The 27,852-nt window shown below is 40.3% G+C and overlaps 1 long non-coding RNA gene across 1 annotated transcript in view; it reads left to right on the top strand.

Moving 5' to 3' along the window:
• Positions 1-27,852, top strand: part of LOC145534962 (uncharacterized) — an 83,033-nt gene that overhangs the window by 28,361 nt on the left and 26,820 nt on the right. The window contains exons 3-5 of the long non-coding RNA XR_014075135.1: positions 17,753-18,646; positions 20,475-20,625; positions 23,700-23,803. This is a non-coding gene — a long non-coding RNA (uncharacterized LOC145534962). The remainder of the gene's footprint in view (positions 1-17,752; positions 18,647-20,474; positions 20,626-23,699; positions 23,804-27,852) is intronic.

Below are 27,852 nucleotides of genomic sequence, written 5' to 3'. Positions count from 1 at the left end.
CTACCTCTGAAGATGTACATTTTTTATTATTATGAATACACTGAGATTTTCTTTTTTTAAGAAATACTTTAAAATAGATGAGATGGAAAAGATACACCTAAAAGAATATAAGGAAAAGGATTTTCAATAGATGTTTTAAAATCAACCTATCATATAAGCAATAAATTTGATGCATAGACATCTATTTAGCAAAGTATTACTAGAATTTAGTAGAACTGGCATAAACAAACTGACCTGGAACCTGATTTCTCAGCTGTTCACAAGTTCACAAATATTCATTGGCTTTTCTCACAGAAAATAGTTCTTCTGAGTCTGAATGCCACAGGTTCCTCTTAAAAATCCTTGTGACCTATATGGACTTTGTCTTCCATAGTAGGAGGCTGGTCATCTTACAGGTCTGCATACACCCTGGATGCAGCACCTGTGAATAGAGGTTTTGGCAGCCATCTCCAAAAATATCATCTACCTCAATATTTGATGTATGAAGCAATTTGAATGAAACTTGCCTAAACCTGATTTTCATTAATAATAATGAAATCTATCCATATGTTGATAACAGTTTTATGGAAGGTTTCCAGACCCCTTAAATCAAGTGGATTAAACTATTTCATTGAAAGTTGCTAGTGTTAATCATTTTGAATGATATCTAATTTTACTGTGTGATGCTCCTTATTCACTAAAATAAGAAATAGGAATCACTCATTTAGTTCAGTTCAGTCTATGCCTCTCCAGTTACAATAGCCAATGCCGAGGCTCTGGGTCATTTGTCTTGAGACTTGTGGCTCCAGTCTGACACCTGTGGCCACTGATGAGGGGGGAGCTTATCAGATAAATGCTGAATGGATTCTGCTGCCGTCATTAGGGAATTCACCCCTTCCTGCCTCTTGTGGTCTAGCCCATTGGTGGCTGTGCCCTGTCCTGGAGCTTTGCTATTATGAGGTCCTAAGTTTGTTAGGAAACTCCACCTATACAGAAATTTTGTTTATTAATTTATCTCTACTCAAGATGTCACCCTCTAAATATCTCTTATTTGTCTACTATTGTTCATACCCAAGCTTCTGTCTTGGTTCAGGCCTTATCATAAGAACTTTTTTGTTGGGTATGATTGACCAGTGTCACCTCACAACCTGTTTACCATGCTTGGGCTTAGAGGACTCTCTCTCTGAAATACAAATGACCTGTGGCCTTTTGCTATTGCCTTCTGGAAAGAGTTAGATGCTTATGCAATGTCTTAAGGTCCTCTATGATCTATGCCGCCTACATCCCCAGCTGCTCCACTCTTCTGCTTGTCTCACAATCCATGTTTCAGCTAGCAAGACCAAACTGCCCCTGTTCCTTTGTTGTTCTGTGCTTTTGTGAGAGGAGCAACACCAGAGACTGACTCCCACCCCTCAAAATAGCTCTGATTTGAGTAAGGTGCTCAGTCATGTCCAACTCTTTGTGGCCCCATGGACTATAACCCACCAGGCTCCTCTGTCCATGAAATTTTCGACCCAGAGGATCTTCCCAGCCAGGGATTGAACCCAACCTGTGTCTCTTATATCTCTTGCCTTGGCAGATTGAGTTCTTAACCACTGGTGCCACCTGGGAAGCCTGCATTTATCAAGCCTCAAATATTGCCTCTTTGGGGGAAACCTCCTCTCTTGCTTAAGGTCCCCTTTGTCTCTGTTTAATGACTAATGTGTACCCTAGTCACGCGTACCCTATACAGAAATTGTCCTTCATTTTCTCATGTCCCTCCCCCAGCATGGTGTATGGTAGTAGTTAGCAAAGACAGATTTCGGGCCAGACAGTCTGAAGTCTCATTCTTATGTGCTGTTTACTAACTGTGCCATCTTGGGAAAATTACAGCTTCTCAGCCTCAGCCTCGTGTTCCTCATCTGTACAATAGGGATATTAATGGTGTGCAATGCATGTAATGCTGATAAAATAGAAAATAGATAAAGTGCTGGGAGAATCTTGAAAGAGTAAATACCTAGTGATTACTATCTCTTCTTAATATTAAGAACTTTATGCAACCCAGGACCTTCAATGTATGGATTTCTCACCCTTTTGCCAGGTTATCCCTAGCCAGGGGTCAGTTTGGTTATACACATAGAGTCTATAGATTCAGTTATACATGAAGAGTCAAAAAAATGATTATAAACTCCAGAAGGAGGGAAAAGGAGTCATAGCATCAAACTGAGGTCCAGGGTAAAGTTTGGGGCAAGTCGGTGGAACAACTGAGAGATTATCTGAGTCCGATTAGGAAGTCAAGAGTTTGAGGCTGGACAACAAGGGGAAGCATGTTGAAATTAAGGAATGGGGCAGGATGACTTCCTGATTGTTACACTGATCACCTGCTGGTGTTTGAGGTTCATCTGTATGTCTGGCTCGAGTGTGAGGATGGATTCTGTTAGGAGGGAGGGTCTTTCCTTGTTCCCAGTATCTTTGAGGGGGGTTTTCCCAAGAATGCTCCAGGTCTCCTGTCCCTCCCTTTACTCCTACCTATGAAGATGGAATATGTTACTTGGAAAGAGGACAGCAAGAGGACTGGCACATTTCCCAGTGATAATCTATCAAAGATTCTGAGCATGGAGTATGGGTTATCATTCTTCTCATTTTCCAGGAACAGTGGGGTGCACTGACCTGTGTAAGTGAACCTACTTTACAGACTCACGTTTACTTCTGATGTGCTGCCTACAAGTGTAGCACAAGTCTTCTCAGCCTCAGCAACACTGATATTTTTACCAGATGAATTTGGGTTGGGGGTGGGCTGGGGTTTGGAAACTCTCTTCTGCATTGTAAGATATTTAGCTGTGCCCTTGGGCTCTACCCAGTAGACACCCATAACATTCCTAGAGTTATGCTAGCCCAAAACATCTCCAGATATTGCAACATGGCATTAACCTCCCCCCTTGCCCCCATTGAGAACCACTGCCTAAACAAATGTGGGAGATTGGCAGACCACTTTGTTGTTGGTGTTTAGTCACTAAGTTGTGTCCGACTCTTTGCTACCCCATGGACTGCAGCACGCCAGGCCTCTCTGTCCCTCACTATCTCCCAGAGTTTGTCCAAATTCATGTCCATTGAATCGGTGATGTTATCCAACCATCTCATCTTCTGCTGCCCTCTTCTCCTTTTGCTTTCAATCTTTCCCAGCATCAGGGTCTTTTCCAATGAGTTGGCTCTTACATCAGCTGGTCAAAGTATTGGAGCTTCAACTTCAGCATCAGTCCTTCCAATAAATATGTAGCGTTAATTTCCTTTAAGATTGATTTTATCCCCCTGCTATCCAAGGAACTCTGCAGCACCACAGTTCTTCGGTGCTCATGGATCACTGCCTTGTCGTGGTGAAGGGGCTTGTGTAACTCAATGAAGCTATAAGGCATGCCATGCAATGCCCCTCAAGACGGATGGGTCATAGTAGAGAGCTCTGATAAAACACGGTCCACTGAAGGAGGGGATGGCAAACCACTCCGGTATTCTTGCTGTAAGAACCCCATGAACAGTATAAAAAGACCACTTGGACCTGACACCAAATTGTGCCTCTCATTTAGTTTCAGCAGCAGCAAAGCTGGTATTTTGGGCTCCATTTTTACTCTTCCTTTTAATACAACTTATTCAAAACCCAGATGAGAGTCTCTTCAGAGAGCTCAGGGAATTGCCTAGGATGGTTGTCTTGGTCCTGGTTGGACTGGGCGTCTGTCACATGAGTGCTTCACCCCCAGGATAAGTGTTCCTCTTGTAGTGTTCAGAAATTATGAAAGAGAGGGCCCCAAGTTGTGTCACTGACTGACATGTGTGGCTAAAGTTTAAGAGGAGAATCCATCAGGTCCTCTGAACATCTGACCCTCAGATGAGTCATGTAGGCTCTAAAGTTGCATTCACAGCAGATAGTGACCCCCTTAAGCAGGTTGACAGCCTCACCTCAGTAGCCAACTGGTACTTTGGACCAAAGTAGCCAACTTTGGTCCCAGCTACATTTTCTGGAAAGGCAAATATAAGATAATTTTTGAGGCTGGGAAAGTTCCCTGCAGGGCTTATCTGCACAGTCAAAACCCAAAGCTAGGCCTGCAAAGTTTGGCTTGGGCATTCTAGAGGCATTTTGCCAAACTTGGGCCTTGTTCCTGGCTAAGCATCACCCGCAGGCACCGTGCCCCAGACAAACCCAATCCACAGAGCAGAAAGGCTTAGTTTTCAGCTCTGCAGAGGCAGCAGCCTTTAGGCTAATTAATAAATCATCAACGCATTTGTGGTGTGAAAAATGAAATATTTATGTTCGCCAGAGTAATATTTCTGTCTTGCAGCCCCATGCTCTGTTGATGCCTGATGGAGGATGAAGTAAATACCAGCTGGTGTAGAATGAGTAGAATATAATTACTCTCTACAAAGTTAAGTGAATATTAAAACACAGAAGTCACAGGCACTGGCACTCGTCTCTCCCCGACTCCACTGCCCAGTAACTGGCATCCTGACCTGATGTTGGCTTCACTGCAGATTTCAGCAGGGGTCTCCATAGAGAGCTCGGTTGCCAGCAAAGAGGAAGCAACTGGGACACAGGCTGCTGAGCAAGGCAGGAAATCAGCCACCTTCCAGAAGCAAAGGGAGGAGATTTCCCTCATGCCTGACATTATGGTATTATGGGGAAAAAATGTAGCTCTGGAACTAGAGAGATCATGTTCTGAGCCCCACCTCTGAAATTTACAAGTCATGTGACCTTCGTCAAGGTCTTTCACCTCTCTCTATACCTTAGTTTACCTACCTAGAAAATAAGGGTAATGCTGCATTATGTAATAAAAGAACTGCATTTCAGAAATTAATAGACAATGTTTTGTATATGACTGAGAGATAGAGATGAAATTTGTAAGGAGATTGGATCCAAAACCCACAAACCTTATAGCTTAAATAGACAGCCATGGAAATACAAAGGAAGGAGCATTGTGCAAGGCAAGATTGGCAGGTCATAAACTGGAGAGTCAAAGGTGACTCAGTTGTAAACTCAAGAGCAGGGAAAAGGAGTGTCTGAGCTTAGTGTGGCTTTAGGCAGCCTATCTGCTAATGGGTGGAGTTGTGGTCCTGTTTTGTTAGTTGTTTGTCATCCAGTACTAGAGCTTGCCAGTCATAGGGCAAAGCCAGGTCTCAGTGTTGAGATGGAAGCCTTTGGGAGAGTTCTCACAGGTTAATATTCCATGGGATCAGGAGTTCTCTGGTGGCCCAGCGTCCTAGACTTGGATCTCCCACCTCAGAGGTTCAGGTTCAGTCCCTGGCTGGAGCACCAAGACTTTTTGGAGGTCTGAGGTGTTCTGTAGGAGTTGTTCCACATGCAGATGTATTTTTGATGTATCTGTAGGGAGGAAGGTGATCTCCACATCTTACTCCTCCACCACCTTGAAGGCCCCCATCAAGAGCAGGGAAAAGGAAGACACCCCTAACAGGAGACGAGAATATCCAAAAGGAGAGCACACTTAATGAGAGGAGAGGGTGGAGACGAGGGCTATGCTTGAGGGTGGAATTGAAGTCAGTAGTGTAAAAGGAGTAATAATCAGGGAGACTTTTTTAGCCTTAGAAAAGTGTGTGTGTGCACGCGCTCGTGCATGCACGCACAAGTGTGTGGGCACAGAACAGGGTTTGTGGTGCCCTCCATAATTACCCATTACCACATAAACACAATTTTCACTCAGCAAAATTTCCACCATAAAAAGACTACTCGGTTCCCTCTGTTCCTTTCTGATTTTCACTCTGTCCTTTGTTTTCCATGTTGAGTCCCTAGGGCCTCCTAGCCAATCTGGACCCTGCAAGTCAGTCCTGTTTATATGTTAGGGGGGACTTGCCCTCACAATAGTTATTCTCTTACCTTCACTAGGATCTCACTTTGAAGGTCCTTCCTCACCTCTGTATAGAATCACTGTATCATCAGCACTGCCCAGCATCCAGGGTGGAAGGTACATGATGTCCAGTGAATGTGGAGGTGGTATATAAAAGTCATTTGTATCTTTTAGGGGATTTTGCAGGATACCAAAGTCCCTGTCCTTGAAGAGCAGAAGTTCTTACTTTGATCCAATATGATATCCATTAAATAATTAGAGGACAAATTGTGTGCCTTTGAATGTTTTAATGTTTAACAGGTTGTAAGTATTCTAGGGAGAAGAAGAATAAAATCTATTTTTCGTAGCACCTATTATATGAAATCACTGCTCTAAGACTATTACATAAATGATTTTACTTAATCCTTAGAGCTACCTTGTAAGGTAGGCATTTTACAGTTGGAAAATCAGCCTCCAGGTAACTAATTTGCCTTCCATCAACAAGCATGGAATTGAAGGCATATATTCAGTCGCTAAGTCATATCTGACTCTTTTGTGACCCCATGGACTGTGGCCTGCCAGGATCCTCTTCATGGGATTCTCCAGGCAAGAATACTGGAGTGGGTTGCCATTTCCTTCTCCAGGGATCTTCCTGACAAAGGGATCGAACCCATGTCTCCTGAATTGGCAGGTAGATTCTTTACCACTGAGCCACCTGGGAAACCTGGAAGAGATGTCAGCATAATTCAAACCCAAGTCTACTGTCTTCAGGGTCTATGTCTGTTCCATCTTTCCTTCTGAACTTGTCCCTTTCTTCCTTCACTTCTTTCCATTCTCCTTTCTTCATTTGCAAAGAGCTTTACAAGTATGGCAATATTGTTAGAACCTTCTATTGATTGTGTTCAAGTTGATAATATGCCAGCTTAAAAAAACAGATTCCTTGTAGATGAATTTGGCCATGTGACATAATTCTGGCCAATGGCATGTAAGTGCAGAGGATGAATTCAGCTTACCTGGTGCCTGGCTGTCCTCCTCTTCCCTGGAAGGAAGACTTGATGTTCAAGGTGAAGCTACCATTCCATGAGCACTGGGTGATGGACATATAAGCCTGTGCGTGCTAAGTTGCTTCAGTCGTGTCCGACTCTTTGTGACCCCATGGACTGTAGCCTCCGGGCTTCTCTATCCATGGGGTTCTCCAGGCAAGAATACTGGAGAGGGTTGCCATGCCCTTCTCCGGGGGATCTTCCCAACCCAGGGATCGAACTCACATCTTTTATGTCTCCTGCATTGGCAGGTGGGTTCTTTACCACTAGCGCCACCTGGGAAGCCCCACATATAAGCCCACTTGCCATCAAACATAGGACTTGGCCTTGAGACATAGGACGTTGGTCTTGGAAGACACAGTCCATCCCTGGACTCCCTGTTTTTGGACTTGTTCAAATTACTGTTTTCAAGGCTTTGTTACTTGTAGCGAAATGCAGTCTCTAACTTCCCTTAGTTAGATGCACTAAATTTTTTTTTTTAATATTGCAAAAAATTGAACAAATCAAACAAAAGAAAACTCATAGATACAGAGAACAGAGTGGTGGTTACCAAAAAGGTGGGGGTGGAGGAAAGTGGATCAACTTTTTCTGACAAAAACTAAATTTTGGGTGGTGAGCACACTGTAGTGCATAATACAGTATAATAAAACAGTGTTTCATGTGTACTGTTGCACAGGTGAAACTCATATAATGTTATAAACCAATGCTACTTCAATTAAAAAAGAAAAAAAAAAACTTCCAAACTCCCGTTCTCCACTCAGGTTAAACCACTGGCAACAGGGGACTAATGTTTACCTTCCTATACTCGTTCTATACTTCCTAAATTTATCGACATATATATGTTCACATGTATATTTTTAGGAAATTACTGGTGTGCTCTATTTTTCTGTAACATGTTCTTTCCACTTGTACAAAACTATGATTTGGAACCCTGCTATTTAAACTATTCAGATATTTACTAGGCTCTTTTCTCTGTATGTCTGTTAAGCAGTGGCTTTCAAATGGAGATAATTTTGCTCTAGTCCCACAGACTCCCTTTTGGCAATGTCTAGAAACATGTTGTCATATGGCAATGTCTGGAAGCATGTTTGGTTATCACAACTGTTGGGAGACGGGTGCCAGGAAGGATAGAGGCCAGAGACGCAGCTAAACATCCTGCAATGCACAGGACATCCTCACCTAACAAAGAATAGTCCAGCCCAAAATATCAGGATTCAGATTGAAATGTCACTGCTGAGGTTGAGAGATCTGGCTATCGAGTATTCCATAATGTGATATAGTCATATCACAATTTGTTTAAACAGCCCTGATTAAGCCACCACAGTAACCAAGATTGTTTCTAATGGTGCTGAAAAGAACACCATTGCCCATATATTTTGATATTATGGATTCATGCTTTTTTAAGAATAAATTTTTGTGCATGGAATTGCTTAGAAAAAGAATATGCACAGTTAATATCTAGATGCTGCTGCCAAATCACTTACCAAAACAGCCTTCCTTAATTTATATCCCTGCTAAAAGTGCAATAGATATTGCCCATTTCCTTGAATCTTCACCAACATTAGACATCAAGCTTTTTAATCTTTATGAAACAATAGAATTATTGTTGTTTAATTTTCATTCTCTGATGTGAATAAGGTTGAGTATCATTTTGTCTGTTAATTGACCACTTTATTTGCTTTTATGTGAAATGCTTCATCTATTTTATTTTTTTCTTTTTAAAAGGAGGATAATTGCTTTACAATATTGTATTGTTTCTGCCATATATCAACATGAATCAGCCATAGGTATACTTATGCTCCCTCCCTCTTTAGCCTCCCTCCCACTTCCCACCCCATCCCACCCCTCCAGGTTGTCACAGAACATTGGATTTGAGCTCCCTGGGTCATACAGAAAATTTCCACTGGCTATCTAATTTTATATACAGTAATATGTATGTTTCAATGCTACTCTCTCAATTAGTCCGACCCTCTCCTTCACACCCTGTGTCTACAAATCCATTCTCTGTGTCTGTATCTCCATTGCTGCTCTTTAGATGGGTTTATCAGTACCATCTTTCCAGATTCCATATATATTCATTAATATGTGATATTTGCCTTTCTCTTTCTGACTTACTTCACTCTGTATAATAGGATCTGGATTCATCCACCATATTAGAACTGAGTTGAATGTGTTCCTTTTTATGACGGAGTAATATTCCATTGTGTATAGGTACCACAACTCCTTTATCCATTCATCTGTTAATGGACATCTAGTTTCTTACATGTCCTAGCTATTGTAAATAGTGCTGTGATGAACATTAGGGTGCATGCGTCTCTTTCAGTTATGGTTTTCTCGGGGTGTATGCCCAGTAATGGAATTGTTGGGTCATATTGCAGTTTTATTCCTAGTTTTTTTAAGGAATCTCCATACAGTTCTGCATAGTGGCTGTATCAGTTTGCATTCCTACCAACAGTGCAAGAGGATTCCCCTTTCTCCACACCCTCTCCAGCATTTACTGTTTGTAGGTTTTTTGATGATGGCCATTTTGACCTGTGTGAGGTGGTACTGCATTGTAGTTTTGGTTTGCATTTCTCTAATAATGAGTAATGTTGAGCATCTTTTCATATGTTTATTAGCCATCTGTATGTCTTCTTTGGAGAAATGTCTGTTTAGGTCTTCTGCCCACTTTTTGCTTGGGTTGTTTGTTTTGCTGGTATTGAGCTAAATGAGCTGCTTGTATATTTTGAAGATTAATCCTCTGTCAATTGTTTCATTTGCTATTATTTTCTCTCATTTTGAGCATTGTCTTTTCACCTCATTTATAGTTTCCTTTACTGTGTAAAAGCTTTTAAGTTTAATTAGGTCCCATTTGTTTATTTTTGTTTTTATTTTCATTACTTTAGGTGGGTCATAAAGGATCTTGCTGTTATGTATACCAAAGAGTGTTCTGCCTATGTTTTCCTCCAAGAATTTTATAGTTTCCGGTCTTAAATTTAGGCCTGTAATAACCCATTTTGAGTTGATTTTTGTGTATGGTGTTGGAAAATGTTCTAATTTCATCCATTTACATGTAGCTGTCCAGTTTTCCCAGCACTATTTATTGAAGAGGCTGTCTATGCCCCATTGTATATTCTTGCCTCCTTTGTCAAAGACCAGGTGCCCATGGGTGTGTGGGTTTATCTCTGGACTTTCTATCTTGTTCCCTTGGTCTGTATTTCTGTTTTTGTACCAGTACTATACTGTCTTGATGACTGTAGTTTTGTAGCATAGTCTGAAGTCAGGCATATTGATTCTCTAGCTCCATTCTTCTTTCTCAAGTTTGCTTTGGCTATTCAGGGTCTTTTGTGTTTCCATACTAGAGCTAATCAATGAATATAGCAAAGTTTCAGGATATAAAATTAATACACAGAAATGCCTTGCATTCTTATATACTAACAATGAAAAATCAGAGAAATTAAGGAACATTTTCATTCACTACTGCAACAAAAGACACTGATGAAAGAAATCAAAGATGACACAAACAGATAGAGAAATATACCATGTTCCTACATTGGAAGAATCAATACTGTGAAAATGACTATACTACTCAAAACAATCTACAGATTTAATGCAATCCCTGTCAAACTACCAATGGAATTTTTTAATCTATTTTATTTACCAGTTTTCTTTCTGATTTTTGTCTTTTTCTTACTGATTTGTAGGAGTTCCTATATATTGAATACTTTCAGTTTGTTTGTTTTTTTATTGTATATGTTACAGTCATGTTCTATCTAGTCTAGTTTAGATGTGGATGAGTAAACATGCATATTCCACCTTTACTTTAATCCTTATTGGGAATCATATGCCTAATATTAGCATTCCTCCTTTATACACGGTTAGCTAAATCTATGAAATATCAAGACCAATAATTAACAAAAGTGATATCTTCTTTTACCTATAAAAATGACATTAGAGAGGGAGGCAGATGTTTGTAGACCATGACCCTAACTCTGATCGCCAGAATTAGATAGACTGACTTGCCCCTTCATTTTTGGCCACATGTCAGAGAGCAGTCCAGAGCATGCATCTGTGTTGGCAGGGCTTGCTCCTAAGAGGAAAAGGGAGGCTCTGAGTCACATGCACAGAGTTTATTCTTTCCATCTTTACCTGTAAGACAAATCCATACACCATGGGGGAAGAATAAGTGCAGGAACAGAGAGAGGCCAGCAATGTTATGTTAATGATGACCTTTCACCTGGCAGGAAATGAAGGCTGAAGAGTAAAACACTGCCTTTCTCTTAGTAATAGAAAACTCTCCTACGGTCTTTAAAAGTTTCCACATTTTACTTCCTCCACCATTTTGTTTTCATCTGACAGAGTGTTAGCTTTTCTGCACCACCTCTGCTATTCGTGAACCGTGAACTTCCAAATGTTCAAGCTGGTTTTAGAAAAGGCAGAGGAACCAGAGATTAAACTGCCAACATCCACTGGATCATTGAAAAAGCAAGAGAGTTCCAGAAAAACATCTATTTCTGCTTTATTGACTATGCCAAAGCCTTTGACTGTGTGGATCACAATAAACTGGGGAAAATTCTTCAAGACATGGGAATACCAGACCACCTGACCTGCCTCTTGAGAAACCTGTATGCAGGTCAGGAAGCAACAGTTAGAACAGGACATGGAACAACAGACTGGTTCCAAATTGGGAAAGGAGTATGTCAAGGCTGTATATTGTCACTGTGCTTCTTTAACTTATATGCAGAGTACATCATGAGAAATGCTGGGCAGGATGAAGCACAAGCTGGAATCAAGATTGCCGGGAGAAATATCAATAACCTCAGATATGCAGATGACACACACCACCCTTATGGCAGAAAGTGAAGAAGAACTAAAGAGCCTCTTGATGAAAGTGAAAGAGGAAAGTGAAAAAGTTGGCTTAAAACTCAACATTCAGAAAACAAAGATCATGGCATCCGGTCCCATCACCTCATGGCAAATAGATGGGGAAACCGTGGAAACAGTAGCTGATTTTATTTTGGGGGGCTCCAAAATCACTGCAGATGGCGATTTCAGCCATGCAATTAAAAGATGCTTACTCCTTGGAAGGAAAGTTATGACCAACCTAGACAGCATATTAAAAAGCAGAGACATTACTCTGTCAACAAAGGTCCGTCTAGTCAAGGCTATGGTTTTTCCAGTGGTCATGTATGGATGTGAGAGTTGGACTATAAAGAAAGCTGAGCACTGAAGAATTGATACTTTTGAACTGTGGTGTTGGAGAAGACTCTTGAGAGTCCCTTGGACTGCAAGAAGACCCAACCAGTCCATCCTAAAGGAGATCAGTCCTGGTTGTTCATTGGAAGGACTGATGTTGAAACTGAAACTCCAATACTTTGACCACCTGATGTGAAGAGCTGACTCATTTGAAAAGACCCTGATGCTGGGAAAGATTGAGGGCGGGAGGCGAAGGGGACGACAGAGGATAAGATGGTTGGATGGCATCACCGACTCAATGGACATGGGTTTGTGTAGACTCCGGGGGTTGGTGATGGACAGGGAGGCCTGGTGTGCTGCAGTTCATGGGATCGCAAAGAATCTGACACGACTGAGCAACTGAACTGAACTGAACTCTGCTATTCAGTGTATCACGTATTCCCTCTTGCTCCTCTTTGCACTGAACTATGATGTTGAGGGGTAGCAGCTTTCTTCATGTTCAGAGTTCTCACCTTTCCAACTCTGACTTCCCCTATTATCCTCTGGCCCCCTCATTCAGCCTCCTTCAGCCTTCAGTGAGATATTTTCATACCCACTATCATTTAGAATTAACTTACAAAGAAGATCCCTGTGACTTTGTTTTGTTCCTGATTTACTCTTCTTCCTTTAAGTCAATGTCCATTTTCTCCTCCACATTTTAAGAGATCTTTTCTTTATTTTTATTCACCATTTATTCTAAGTATTTTCTTGTAATTAATATTCCTTTACCCTCTCCATGCTCCCTCTCACTATATAAAATACTCGTATTCAGCAGAATACCTTCCCTAGTTCTTTTCTCATTCTCTACTCCCTGTAAATGCATGATTTTAGCTGTTAACTATATAATAACAGTTTCAAAATTTTTATCTTCTAACCTTAGCCACACACACACATACTCACACACACGCCTGTATTTCCAGTGCCTCTTGCATATTTATACCTGGCTGTCATACTGCTATTTCAAACTCAACATGACCAAATCCGATTTTTCTTTCTATATTTGTCTCAGTTAATATCATTAGCATCTGTTCAATTAAAAATGTAGGCATCATTTGCAATGCAACTCTACCTATTTTATAAATCATTATTTGATTAAAACTTTTCAAGGGCTCTGTATTACCCAAAAGATGAAACTCAAAGTCCTTGGAGTTCTGAACATGTCTTTTTACTTTATGGACCTGTGTGGCTAATTTTATATGTCCACTTGATTGACCACACTGCTTGCTGAAACTCTTCTAGATATTCCTATGAAGGTATATTTTGGATGAAATTAACATTTAAACCAATGGACTTTAAGTAAAGCAGAGTATTCTTCATAAGGTGGGGGGGGTCATCCAGTAAATTGAAGGTTCATATAGAACAAAACTGCCTCACTCCCCACCCTACCCTGAACAGGAAAGGATTCTGCCAGTAGCCAGCCTTCTGGCTTGAATTCCAATATTGGTTCTTCCCTGAGTCTTCAGCCTATCAGCCTACCCTGCAGATTTTGGATTTACTCAGCCTCCACAATTGCATTAGCCAACTTCTTAAACTAAATCTTTCTCTCTCAATCATTCTGTTTTGCTGTTTCTCTGTTTCTCTGGAGAAAGCTGATTAATATAGATAGGACCTGGTCTTCTATCTTTAAATGAGATAATTCACTTTTTGGAGTATTTTTTTAAAAAGAAAAACGTAGTCACATAAACAATCAAATATAAGGAACTTCCCTCGCAGTCCAGTGGTTAAGACTTTGCCTTCTAATGCAGGGGCTGTGAGCCTGATCCCTGGTCAGGGAGTTAAGATCCTGCATGCTTCATCGCCAAAAAAAAACATACGACAGAAGCAGTATTGTAACAGATTCAATAAAGACTTTAAAAATGGTCTGCATCAAAACAACAACAACAACAACAAAAAAAAACCTTAAAAAAAAATCAAACATACTAACCAACCAAACAAAAAAGAGTAAATTGTTTTTCTTGACAAGTAGAAAAACAATTCAAAACAATCAGCACAAGCCTCTGTTCTAACCTTGTCAAAACCCCATCATTCCAGATACACAACTCCTTCTTTAGCACCTGTGTGCCTGATTACGTGCTCAGGTCTCATCTTGGAACACTCTTCCGTTTTTCTTTGCCTAACTTTTCTCAGCTACTCCAGGTAGATTTAGAGGTGATCTCTGTGCCCTCATTACACTTTGCCCCTATCTTTATTTGAGCAATTCCCACCCCGAGTGACAACTTTTGACATCTACCTTCCCCACTGGGGCTCACAGCCCTAGCACCCAGTAGGTTCTCACTTAATCTATGTGCAATGGAAGAACTTTAACCTACAGCTCACTCTCCTCATTAAATTCTTCTTGCCTGTAGTAGGTATAATTAGTTCCTCAAGAGGAGATCAAATCCTGCACCCTCCCCACCACATCCCTGACATTCAAGCATCGTCTACCTCATCAATTCCTTTAGAATTTCAAGCACTGTCCTAAGCTGCAGCAGGAAGTCCAGGAGACAAAGATGGCTGTCCCCGGGATCAAAATTCTGCAGCCCTTGAGTGTCCCTCAGGTCTCATGACTCACAAGGGGAACATCTAGTGACTTCAAGAAGGGGCTGCTGCTTTTTGCTTGGCTGAATAGCAAGTGTAGAGATCATCACAGTGAGAGCATCCCTGACTTTCTATATACCTTGGAGAAATGGCCAAGTCCCTTCTTTGTAGACTCAGGGCTCCTTGAGGGCACAGGCTGTTCTCTTCTTCTCATGACTCCCTATTGTGTGCAAAATAAATAGATGAATAAGTGTGCTTCTCAGTGCCTGAGTGCTCAGTTGCTTCAGTTGTGGGACGGTAGCCTGCCATTCTCCTCTGTCCATGGAATTTTCTTGGCAAGAATACTGAAGTGGGTTGCCATGCCCTCCTCCAGGGGACCTTCCTAACCCAGGAATTGAACCCACATCTCCTGCACTGCAGGCAGATTCTTTACTGCTGAGCCACCAGGGAAGGCCTTGTTTCTTAGTAGCTATTGGTAAATATCGCCTTGAATTGATTGGTATGGTAGGATGTATCTCCATCTGAGAGGCTAGTTTATTGAAGTCAAGTAAACATATGTGATCATTTTGAGGGAAGCTAGGGAGAATTTTGTTCCTTCCTAAAAATTGCATCTGTAACATTACAAGTTATTACTTCACCAGACATCATACAATTTAGTGTGAGGTATGTTAAATTTGACTTTAGCCTGTGATATTTGTGATATTGAGCAACTATTTTACCTCACTACTCTCAATGTTCTCATCTGTAATTAGGTCTAATAAATCCTTCTTTTGGTGAAGAGTTTTTGAATTAAAATATGTCAAAATGCCCATCACCAGAAGTCCCCCAATAAAATGGTTGTTGAATCTGAGTCTTCAACACCCTCTTTATTATAGGCAATCATGGTTCTTATTTTTTTCCCCACTCTCTGTGCTGTACACCTTGCCAGAAACACTCAGACTATATTAACCTTGCAGTAATAAAGAAAAACAGCAACCTAATTTGGGAAACTTCCAGTAACAAAAATGTCTATTAAAATTTGAAAATGCTATAAAAACTATATGACCACAATAGCCTCTTTCTGTTTTGCTTGGGAACCAGAGGTGAACATCAGATTTCTGGCTTTTGGTTTTCACTGTTTGCTTCCAGAGAAGACAATTTAAGTGCTGGTTATTAGAGCCTGTCAATAAATTTCAGGAGTGAACCAAATCCCATTCAACTGACTGACAGCTGCAAATTAATTTTGCTTTCTTTAAACAACTAACCAGCCTTATGTTCATGCAGCTGACAAGCCTCACTGTGTGTGCTCTCTTAGCCCAGAGGAGAGTGGTCCGAACATAATCACGTAGTTAAATTCTTTTGCCTTCATTCAACTCTTGATTGGGAAAGACAGTGCAGTGTATTAACAGACACGGGGGTGACAGAGGATGGCAGTTTGGAATCCTGCCTTTTGAGAAACACAGAGCCCTGCTAGGAGATGTTTATAACAGGAATAGCCCCCACTCTTGCAATTCTTTTTGTGATTTTCTACTGCATTCATTCAACAGTATTTGACCAAACACTGTGTTAAGTGCTGGGAAGGAAAAGAAAAATGCTATTTATTTCCTTTTTATAAAGATGCCCAAGGCTAAGAACAAAAGAGGCACCAATAAGGGCCATCTGTTGTAATTAGAACTGTAATATAGACAGCGAGGGCATAAAAGAGAATGATTGTTTTACAGGCAGAGGTTGGGTGGTGGTGGCCATGTGGACATAGAAAATGCTTCTTCCAAAACGTCACTTATTTGTTTTCTTTTTAATTGAGGTGTAACATATATACAGTAATGTTCACACAACTCCATTGTGTAGCACAGTGAATTTTTATATATGTGTACACCCAAGAAATTAGCACTCATATTAAGATTTTGGATGGGGCATTTCAATCTCTCAAGAGAGCTTCTTTGTGCCCCTTCCTAGCCAATCCTCCTCACCTCCAAGAGGTAACTGCTAGTTTATCACTATGAATTTATTTTGCCTGTTTTTGAATTTCGTATAAATGGGTTCATATGCTATGGTGGGGTGGTAAGTGTTTTCCTTAGTGCAGTATTTGTCTGTGAGATCCATCCCTGGATAGTGGGTTCCTGTAGATCTTTTTATGCCTATGAAGTCTTCCATTATAGACAATGGTATTTGAAGGATGGATACCAGTGGTTCCTATGTGGACAGCTGGAAAAAGGCACTTCATACATTTCTTGGAGAAGGAAATGGCACCTCACTCCAGTATTCTTGCCTGGAGAATCCCATGGATAGAGAAGCCTGGCAGGCTATGGTCCATGGGGTCACAAAGAGTCAGACACGACTGAGGAACTAAGCACACTGCATACATTTAAGCATGGTATATTTGGCGGTCCATGGGATCACAAAGAGTCAGACATGACTGAGTAACTGAGCATGCATGCATAGGAGACTGCACTGAGAAAAAGTTTGGAGCTACACTGGGAAGGATGTAAAATGTATGTAAGATGGCTGAACTCTTTTTTTTTTTGCTTATCCCCCAACATTTTTAGAGGTCAACAGGAAATGTGGTATGATCAAATCTAAGAGTTGGACCCATTTTTCTGATGTAAGCATGGCAAACGATAGAGGCAAGGAGAATTCAGCATCAGGAAGCTAGAACACAGGCCATCACAGTGACCCAGCTGGCTCAAGGTCAAGGAAGGAGAGAAGTGGAATAATCACAGTGAGATTAACATATTCAGAAGTGGACAGGAGGGGAGGGAGGAGTCAAACACCAGGTTGCAGCCTGTAAAGCAGAAGCTCTGGAGGAAATGAAAAATTAGCAATCACTTTTGATGTTGATTTGAAACTTCCCCATGAGAGTGAGTGAGAGCCTCCAGGCTCTGCTGAGACACTTCCTGCCCCACCCCCAACCCCCAGCTAAACCAACAGGACTCACTAGTTTAGCAGCACAGCCCTTAGGGGGAGATGGATGGAAAATGCCTACAGGAATTATGCACATTTAATTTACATCTGGGCCTGAATTCCCTGTGCCTGCTCTTCTGTCATTTTGCCATTTCAAAGAATAACATACCAGGGCTTTTTATTCCAGCCCTGTGGTGGTGCCCTTTTTGAGAGAATAAATCCCAAGTAGTGTTGCCAAAAGCCAGTGACATTTGCCATGTTTGAAAAGGCCTTATTTTGAAGAATGATTATTGATTCTTTTTCACATTTCAGATCATTCCTTTGATGCTGCCTTTTATTGGCCCCGGTGAGCGACCCTCAGCTGCGTTCCTGGCTCCCTGACACAGCATTTCACCCGAAAAGAACAGCGTGTTCTTCTAAGCAGCACTCACCCTGGGAAAAGTCACTTCCTCTGATTATTTCATCACATAGAGGAGCTTCTCCAGGCCTTGGCTGTGTTGTTGAAAATATGCAGATATACTTCTCAGTAAACACACCTAATGATGGTCTTGTGGAGGAAAGGATGAGAGGTACCAGGGTACCTCATTAGAAAGAGTAATAGCAACATTGGGACTCTGTCAGTGCTGTGGGTCTGCCGTTTGCAGGACTGGAAAGAGAGAATAGCAAGGGAGTAGTAGTAGGCCAGGAGAAAAATGAAAAATAAGTAATTGAAATTGCTCACAACATATTAATTCCCAAGGAATAAATGTTGAAAAGAACCATTGGGTATGGATGGTGTCCCTGGAACAGAAGACCCTGATTAATGATTTTCAGAATCAGGAAGTCACTCACCATGCATCTTGCTGCTGCTGCTGCTAAGTCGCTTCAGTCGTGTCCGACTCTGTGCAACCCCATAGACGGCAGCCTACCAGGATCTTCCGTCCCTGGGATTCTCCAGGCAAGAACACTGGAGTAGGTTGCCATTTCCTCCTCCAATGCATGAAAGTGAAATGTGAAAGTGAAGTCGCTCAGTCGTGTCTGACTCTTTGCGACCCCATGGACTGCAGCCCACCAGGCTCTTCCATCCATGGGAGTTTCCATGCATCTTAGGAATCTTGAAATCGCCCATGACTGTTGGAAGTGAAACCTCTCATTCAAATGCAGTGATGGTTTTGTGGACCTAGTAGGAGCAACTTAAAAAAAAAAAGAATGAGGCTGCAAGCTAAGGTATAGACTCTGCATATTTGAAATGTGTTGTTTATTCTCTACTATATATCTCTCTTGATATCATGTTGCCTTTAGGGTATTGTCAAGGAGAAGGGAGAGGACATTGCATGTCAATGAATTTCTAGGATTCGGAAATAACTTTTTATCAAATACTGATTTAATTCCTCTATGGGAGGGTAAGGCTAACACCTCAATTATATCTATATATATATACATATATATATAGTATAAATAAATTATATATATGTTATTATATGTGTATTATATATTTTATATTATATATTTAAATTTGTAATATATATTTATATATTAATATATATGTATGCATATAAAATTATGTATAGTTGAGCACTCACCTCTCAGAAAGCAAAGCCTTAAATTGTGAACAGTGTTTAGTATAATGCAAAGAACAAGGTTATTATTATTCTAGCTTTTCCTTTAGATCAACTCTCTGCAGTGGGTATGGATGCTTCTGTTTTAGACCTAAAAATCCAAACCTGTACTCTTAATGACTATTTTGCCAGTGCTAGGATTTTTACGTAGAGAGTCTATGAAATCTGTTTGGCACTGAGTGGTTGAAATGTGTCTGTAAAGGCCTGACAACCGTATGGCACTCCATCTTCTGCTTTCTCTGGATATAGCCTTAATTTCACCCCATCAGGAACCCTGATGTTGTTTCAGAAATGGAGCATCTATTCACTCAAATAAGAACCTACAATGGAGGATGTGTCCCTATATGGCCAAGGTACCTGGGCAAGATGATGGTGAAAGGACAAGACCTGTAATTTCGGTAGCTTCTTGTGCTTTTCTCCTTTAAAAAGCTGTTCTTCCATTTCTAATATTTAACACTAGAACAAAATGCTTCCATTTATGTTTTTGTATCAGCCTTTGCACTATCTTCTCATGTATATTTATATGTTATGATTTACAGTTAATACAGTCATTCTCGAGTATTACTGTGCATTGTAAGCACATGGGATATTGGTTTAAAGTGCCAAGCTTAGTCCCAAACTTATTCAGACAGACCCTTTAGATGTGTTAAAAAAAAATAGCAACAATGAAAATTCTTACTTTGATCAACTTGAACCCTTCTTTAAAATTTACCCTAACTCCAATTTTGGAGTCAGACACATAATATGACTGGACTACAATCACAATCTAGTTATCTAAGTTTGTGCCACTTCTGAGTGCTTTTGTCTGCCTAAAACATGATTGGTCAGTTCATTTGCTTTGCAATTTTTGGATTATATTAGAGATATGGCTTTCTCTGTGAAAGGGTTGGCTATTACACATATTATGTTTTCCATGCACTGGGGAAGAAATAACGAGCTTGAACATTATGGTGACTCTGTGGTCACCGATGTCTAGGACAGGGTCATGAAACCAAGGAGCAAAATGTCAAGAACTAGCAAGTGTCTCAAACTAGTAATTGATGATATTTCAGAAATACTTATCAGGATTCCAAAGCATGTCAAAGTCAAAAACTCCAGAGATATCACTTCAGCAAGTAGAACACCCTGTGTAAAGCTTATCCTGTATTAGACACACCCTATACCGATGTTTTCACTTCTTGGATGACTTCACTTAAGAACATTCTGAAAAATTGTGACTTTCCTTACCTCTAAAAGAATATAAGAATTGGGACAATGTTAACTGCTGTAATAAATACTAACCAAATTTCAGTGTCTTGAGACAACAGAAATATATGTCTGGCTCCTGAAATAGTACAATATGGATGGTCCTGGCCAATAAGTGACTTTTCTCCAGTCAATGGTTATGAGAATCATGTTCCTTACAACTTGTGGTTTAACCATCCCTTTAACCTCAGGCTCCTCAGGAAACAGCGGACAATTGGGAATATAGAGGATGAAGACAGCATTCTTACTTCCTAAATGGATCTCCCCCAAAGTAACAATCAGCACATCTGCTTATTTATCTTGGACAAGGCTTGGTCACATGACCTCAACCAGACTCAAGAGGTAAGGTAACTATAATCTCTGACCTGGTATCCACTTTCCAGCATCAGCTCTATCGCAAAGCTGAGACTTTTAATCTTTCTTCAGTAGTTCCCAGTGTTGGGGCTAACCTCCATATGAAATTCCCTTTCTTATGCATGTAATGTGTATGTTCTTAGTAATGATGGAAAGATGGCTCTGAAGGTCTTCCTCCAAATGACCTCTGAAGGTCATCCATCTCTGTCTGAATGATAGCCATTAAGTCACTGTCTTCTCTCAGATTTAATACTACTTGAAATTTTATTATAAAATGAATTCACTTAAAAACAATTGACCCAATTAAGAATTAATTTTTCTTTATCTCTTACTTTTAATTGAAATATAGTTGATTTACAATATTATAGTTTCAAGTATACAGCATAGTGATTCAGTATTCTTACAGATTGTACTCCATTAAAAGTTATTTAAAAATGATAGCTATAGTTCTCTGTATAATATATCCTTGTTACTTACCTATTTTATACATTGGAGAAGGGAACAGCTGCCCACTCCAGTATTCTGGCCAGGAAAATTCCATGGACTGCATAGTCCATGGGATCACAAAGAGTCTGACATGACTGAGCAACTTTCACTTCACATTTTATACACAGTAGTTTGTATTTCTTTATTTCCATCCCCCTATTTTTCCCCTTTTCCCATCTGTCTCCCTACTGGTAACCACTAGCTTCTATACCTGTGAGTTTGTTTCTGTTTTGCTATATTTTCACTTGTTTTAATTTTTAGATTCCACATATAAATGATATTATAAAATATTTGTTTTTCTCTGACTTATTTCACTAAACATACTCTCTATGTCCATCTTTATTATTGCAAATGGCAGAATTTCATCTTTTTATGGCTGAGTAATATTTCATATATATATATATATGGCAGATATATATGCCACATCTTCTTTATCTATTCATCTGTTTGTTGATGGGCAGTTGAGCTGCTTCCATATCTTTGTTATTGTAAATAGTGCTGCTACAAACACTGGGGCATATGTATCTTTCCAAATTAGAGTTTTCCTCTTTTTCAGATAGATGCCCAGGAGTGGGATTGCTGGATCATATGGTAACTTTATTTTTAGTTTTTTAAGGAATCTCCATACTGTTCTCCATAGTGGCTGCACCAATTTACATTCCCAACAACAGTGTAGAAAAGTTCCTTTTAGTCCACATGCTCTCTAACATTTGTTATTTGTACATGTTTGATGATGGTCATCCTGAAAGCTGTTAAGAGATATCTTACTGTTGTTTTGATTTGCATTTTTCTAACCATTAGCAGTGTGGAGCATCTTTTCATGTGCCCATTAACCATCTATATGTCTTTTTTGGAAAAATGCCTTTTTAGGTCTTCTGCCCATTTTTTTATTGGTCTTTTTTTATATTCAGTTATATGAGTTATTTATGTATTTTGGATATTTAACTCCTCGTCATCCATATCATTTGCAAATATTTTCTCACATTCACTAGGTTGTTTATTTGTTTTGTTAATAATTCCCTTTTTGGGGCAAAAGCTTTTAAGTTTAATTAGGTCCCATTTGTTTATTTTTGCTTTTGTTTCTTTTGCCTTAGGAGACAGATCCAAAAACCTCATAATGCTGTAGTTTATGTCAAAGAGTGTTCTCCCTATGTTGTCTTCTAGGAGGTTTAAAGTTTCAGGTCTTACACTTAGGTCTTTAATGCAACTTGAGTTTATTTTTGTATATGGTGTGAGGAGATGTTCTAAGTTGAGGAAAAGGAATACGTCAAGCCTGTATATTGTCACCGTGCTTATTTAACTTATATGCAGAGTACATCATGAGAAATGCTGGGCAGGATGAAGCACAAGCTGGAATCAAGATTGCCGGGAGAAATATCAATAACCTCAGATATGCAGATGACAGATACCACCCTTACGGCAGAAAGTGAGGAAGAACTAAAGAGCCTCTTGATGAAAGTGAAAGAGGAGAATGAAAAAATTGGCTTTTAAAGCTCAACATTCAGAAAACAAAGATCATGGCATCCAGTCCCATCACTTCATGGCAAACAGATGGAGAAACAGTGGAAACAGTGGCTGACTTTATTTTTGGGGGCTCCAAAATCACTGCAGATGGTGATTGCAGCCATGAAATTAAAAGACACTTAACTCCTTGAAAGAAAAGTTATGACCAAACTAGACAGCATATTAAAAAGCAGAGACATTACTTTGTCAACAAAGGTCCATCTAGTCAAGGTTATGGTTTTTCCAGTAGTTATGTATAGGTGTGAGAGCTGGACTATAAAGAAAGTTGAGCACTGAAGAATTGATGCTTTTGAACTGTGGTGTTGGAGAAGACTCTTGAGAGTCCCTTGGACTGCAAGGAGATCCAGCCAGTCAATCCTAAAGGAAATCAGTCCTGGATATTCATTGGAAGGACTGATGTTGAAGCTGAATGGACTGATGTTGAAACTCCAATACTTTGGCCACCTGATGCGAAGAATTGACTCATTTGAAAAGACCCTGATGCTGGGAAAGATTGAAGACGGGAGGCGAAGGGAATGACAGAGGATGAGATGGTTGGATGGCATCACTGACTCAATGGAAATGAGTTTGAGTAAACTCTGGGAGATGGTGATGGACAGGGAGGCCTGGTGTGCTGCAGTCCATGGGGTCGCAAAGAGTCAGACACGACTGAGTGACTGAACTGAACATGTAGCTGTCTAATTTCCTAGCACCACATATTGAAGAGACTGACTTTTCTCCATTGTATATTCTTGCCTCTTTTGTTGTAGATTAATTGACCATGCATATGTGGGTTGATTTCTGCGCTCTCTATACTGTTCTGTTGATCTATGTGTCTGTTTTTGTGTCAGTATGATATTGTTTTGATTCCTATAACTTTGTAGTATAGTCTTAAGTATGGCAGGGTAATACTTTCAGCTTTTTTCTTTTTTGTTTGATTTTTTTTCCTACAAAGTTGTCCAAAAGTTGTATTCTAAAGAGGCGAATGCTCTTTCTGATACAAAAGTATTTTCTACAGTGTGTAACTAGAAATCAAGTTATTAAGCAATTTTTTTAATGATTTTGTTTTACAGATGTAAAGGAAAAATTGCATCTGGGATGGATATGTTGGAGAGAATGGATTGTAAGGAGCTAGATACACATGCATCCTACCAGACTGTGTAGACTGTTGGCTGTGGTGAGTGCTACATGTTTTACATTTAGATGTGAAGTCCATGTATGCAAAAACCAGATGTTACAAGAGCATTCTCTTTCCTAATGCTGGCTAGTGACTAGAAGTTGTTTAGATGATAATTATGAGAGCCCCTGCTGAGCCCTCCCATAAGAGACACCATACGTTGTTTTAAACAATATGATCGAGGCTGAGAGTTTTGGCTGTATTTGGGAAGCCACCAGCTCTCGTGGGAGAAGCTGTGTGGTGCTACAACTTGATGAGAACTGCCTCTCAGGCTGAGTTTGAAGAGGCAGCAGATGGTCTTCCTGTGCCGTATGAGGGTCAGTTACACTCTCAATCAGCTTTCAGAAAGAACTGAGCTGCTGTTTCTGTTAACTCTGCTATGACATCAGTTGTGCCAGTTTTCATGATCCATGCAAGGCAATTATCATGGAAATAGATTCCTACTCCACATTACTCTTAACAGTAGTGACCCCTCAGTACTGGGAAGTTTTGAGTGCTTACTTTGCACACTGTAATAGGTATTTGCAGATACAACATAACCTAATTTATATCTTACAGTAACTTTATGTGAGGGTACTGTGTTATCTCCATATTACAGAAGAGAAAATGCCAAGGCTTAGAGATGTTTAGTTTCTTGCTCACAGTCACAGGATAATTAAATAGCAAATCTGTGTTTCCATCCCAAACCTGTCCAACTCAAAAGCTTGAGCACCAGCTTCAGTATGAAAGAGCTTTGCCTTCTTGCATAAGCTTCCTCACTTATTCACCCAGTTCATAAATATTTATTGAACAGGTACTGGGGGTCACAAAAGAGTCAGACACAACCTAGTGACTGAACAGCAACAACTGGTCTTAATGCTGAGAGTAGACGAGTAAACCAAAAAGACATGGTCTCAATATGAAAAATACATGTGAATAGGGATGATGGCAATTAAGTGAAAATTACATGAGTTACCATTTAAGTGTATGTGTGACAAAGGCTGTGATAAAAAGCTAACTAAGTAGTTATTAGCCTCAAATGCAGGGCAAAGAGCATGACTTGCAGAGGAGTAGTGTGGTATAAGCCGAGAGAGAGGAAATGGCTGGTGGAAAATCAGAAACCAGAGGCAGGGAGGCCAGTGTTGCTAGATCAAAGAGAGCTAGGCAGAATGGTGAGAGAGGAGCTTGATGAAGCAGGCAGGGCTGTGTTCAAGGAGAGCCTAGACTACACATGTGGCAGAGAAAAGCACAGACCAGTTCCCCAGTGACACCTATTAGATATTCTGGAAGTTTGAAAGCTGCTGAGGGTTCTGATTTTCTTTTTAAAATAATTTTGTAAATATAATTGTTAACATTGCATTAAAGATATTTTACATAGGACTAACCTATTTTATCCTTCCTTATAGAAGTTTATGCAGAATCAAGTGCTCAAAATGTCATCAATAGTTGGGAAATCAATTAAGACATATTTTCCAGAATAGTGAGTTGCAAACCATAATTTGTAGCTTATTAAATAGACTGTGTATATGAGCTATGCCATTTGGGATGATCAAATTGCAGATAATTGGAATATAATTAAATACCTTAAAAATTAAAACTTATAGTAACATAGTTTACTTTTCTCTGAGTCTTCCAGTCAAATATAGCATCTTAATGGGTAGGCCATTGCATTATCTCCTTCAGCTTCTGCCAACTTTCCACTAGAACCACAACTAATGGCCTAAGAAAACAAAATCTATCAAACAAATAAGACATTTACCTAAAATTAAAAACAGACATTTTTGGAAACCCTGCAGTTTGAAAACCCTCCAGTTAATCATTGTTCATTGAACACCAATCAAATACTGTGTTAAGCATTTCATATGTTGTGTTTTTTATGCTTTATAATCCTTCTAACAACTTAGCCAACTAGGACCTTTAAATTTCGACTTTAAATGGTAAAGCTGAATGCTAATAATTTAAGTAATGTGTCCAGGATCACACTGCTCATCAGAGGTGAACTTGGACTCTGGAGGTGCCTGTGCCTTTAACCACAAGGTTTCATGGCTTCTCTCCCTAAGACATCCAAGGTGTCATTGAAGACCCCTTAAACAGAAGCACTAAAGCCTTCTTTTGTCCCACTTGCTAGTCTCACTTATTCCTAGTGAATACTGTTTTCACTTATCTCGAGATAAATGCTAACTTATTCTCCAGGGAGACAGTTATACATGTGTGAGCACCAACTATTGCTAACCTGCCTTTCCCTTTCCTTTCCTCCATTTGCCATTTCTAGAAAGACCTTGCTCACCTTCTTCTCTGAAGGGTTGCAGCTCAAATGTGGCCTACAGTCTTCTTAGCTGAGGCCTAACTACCCCCCAAGTGGTCTTGTTCCATGTATAACATACCTCTGTGCTGAGTCGAGATGCTGGGTAAATCCCATCTGGTCTCACAACTCTGGGTCGCTTTTTCTGCAGATAATGGGTCAGAAAAAGATCACAGTCACCTTTTCTGCAGATAAAGGGTGGAGCTGAGTCCTGACTGGTCTCATCCAATAGAGGGAAGCTACAGGATGCCAGGGATATGCCAGTTTTGAGAAAAAGCTCAGCAGATAGTACATGAGATAGTTTCAGACAGATCCTTGGAGCCAAGGTATCTTATTTAGGTGTATCCATGCTACAGGTATTTTCCTGTAGGTATATAAGCAATCCTGCAAGGCAGACCAATTTAGGAAGAGAATTGCCAAGATTCCCTTGAGTGCTGGTCTGTGTCTCATGTTCCAGCCCATACCTGAGATTCTGTAATGGCTGCACCATTTCCTAACCAGGTCAGTATAACACCTGGGACATAGGTCAGGAGACTGCATGAGCCATCATAATAAATTATCTCTGTTACATGAGGAGCATTCGAAGATGCAGAGTTTGAATGAAGAAGTATTAACTCTCTCTGGGTAACTCCAAAAAACTTTCACAAAGGAAAGTATTAGAGGAGAGAGGACATTTTGTGCTCAGACTGATGGGGGAAGGTGGACACAGAGGGAGAAAAAAGAATTTAAAGAATTATATATTCATGAAAGAATATAACAGGAAACTGAACAGACATGGAATTGTTGATATAAATTAATCTGTTGGTAGAGACAGTGTGAGATATTTTGTGGTGAGCCTTCCTGGTGGTCACTGCATATGTTCCTTGGGTGGCAAAGAGACATAATTTATTAAGAGCACGTAGGAGGTCCTGAGGGCTTCCTAGGTGGTGCTAGTGGTAAAGAACCTGCCTTCCAATGCAGGAGACGTAGAGATGCAGGTTCAATCCCTGGCTTGGGAAGATCCCCTGGAGGAGGGCATGGCAACGCATTCCAGTATTCTTGCCTGGAGAATTACCATGGACAGAGGAGCCTAGCAGGTTACAGTCCGTAGTGTCGCGAAGAGTCAAGACACGACCGAAGTGACTTATCGTGCATGCTGGAGGTCCTGAACCACCAAAAAGTTCGGGGTGTAGTCCTTTCTCCAGTATCTGCTCGGGACCTATTCTGTTCCCACTCTCACACAGTAGAAAACCAGGGATTATAAAGTCAAGAGCTGACTAGCCTATGACCATGGTCATTCTTTAACAAGAAGCAAAATTAACTCGATAGCATTCTTGTCAGATCTCTATAGCATTCTTGTCAAGGATATATTACTTCTCACTTGGGTTAATAACCTTCCCACCCCCTTGAATATTGTCACCTCAGTCTCCCTCACACCTCACCTGACCTGCCTCATTCTCACCAAGGTTACTTGTGATAGCCTCATTCTTAAATCCAGGGACTCCTGTCAACCCGAATGGTATTGCATGCTCTGCAGCTTGGTCACTCTTAACACTTTTCATCTTTCTTTGAAATGATCCTGCCATTTCCTCCCTTTACCATTCATGGCACTCTGTCTCTAGGCTTTCTGGCCGACATCTACCTGTTTGCATTTCTAGCACCTGTTTTTTTTTCCCTCTGAGAATACTCCCTCCTTCTCCAAACCCAACCAACATAGTTGCAAGGGGAGGGGATTGGCTCTTGCCCAAGTGAGCTGGTCCAGCAGTAGGACTCTGACCCAAGTGAGACT

The sequence above is a fragment of the Giraffa tippelskirchi genome, chromosome 2 (assembly GCF_054371585.1).
Source record: "Giraffa tippelskirchi isolate mGirTip1 chromosome 2, T2T-mGirTip1v1.2.pri, whole genome shotgun sequence".
NCBI lineage: Eukaryota > Metazoa > Chordata > Mammalia > Artiodactyla > Giraffidae > Giraffa > Giraffa tippelskirchi.
The sequence above is the reverse complement of the archived record's forward strand: the minus strand, read 5'-3'. Positions and strand labels throughout refer to the sequence as shown.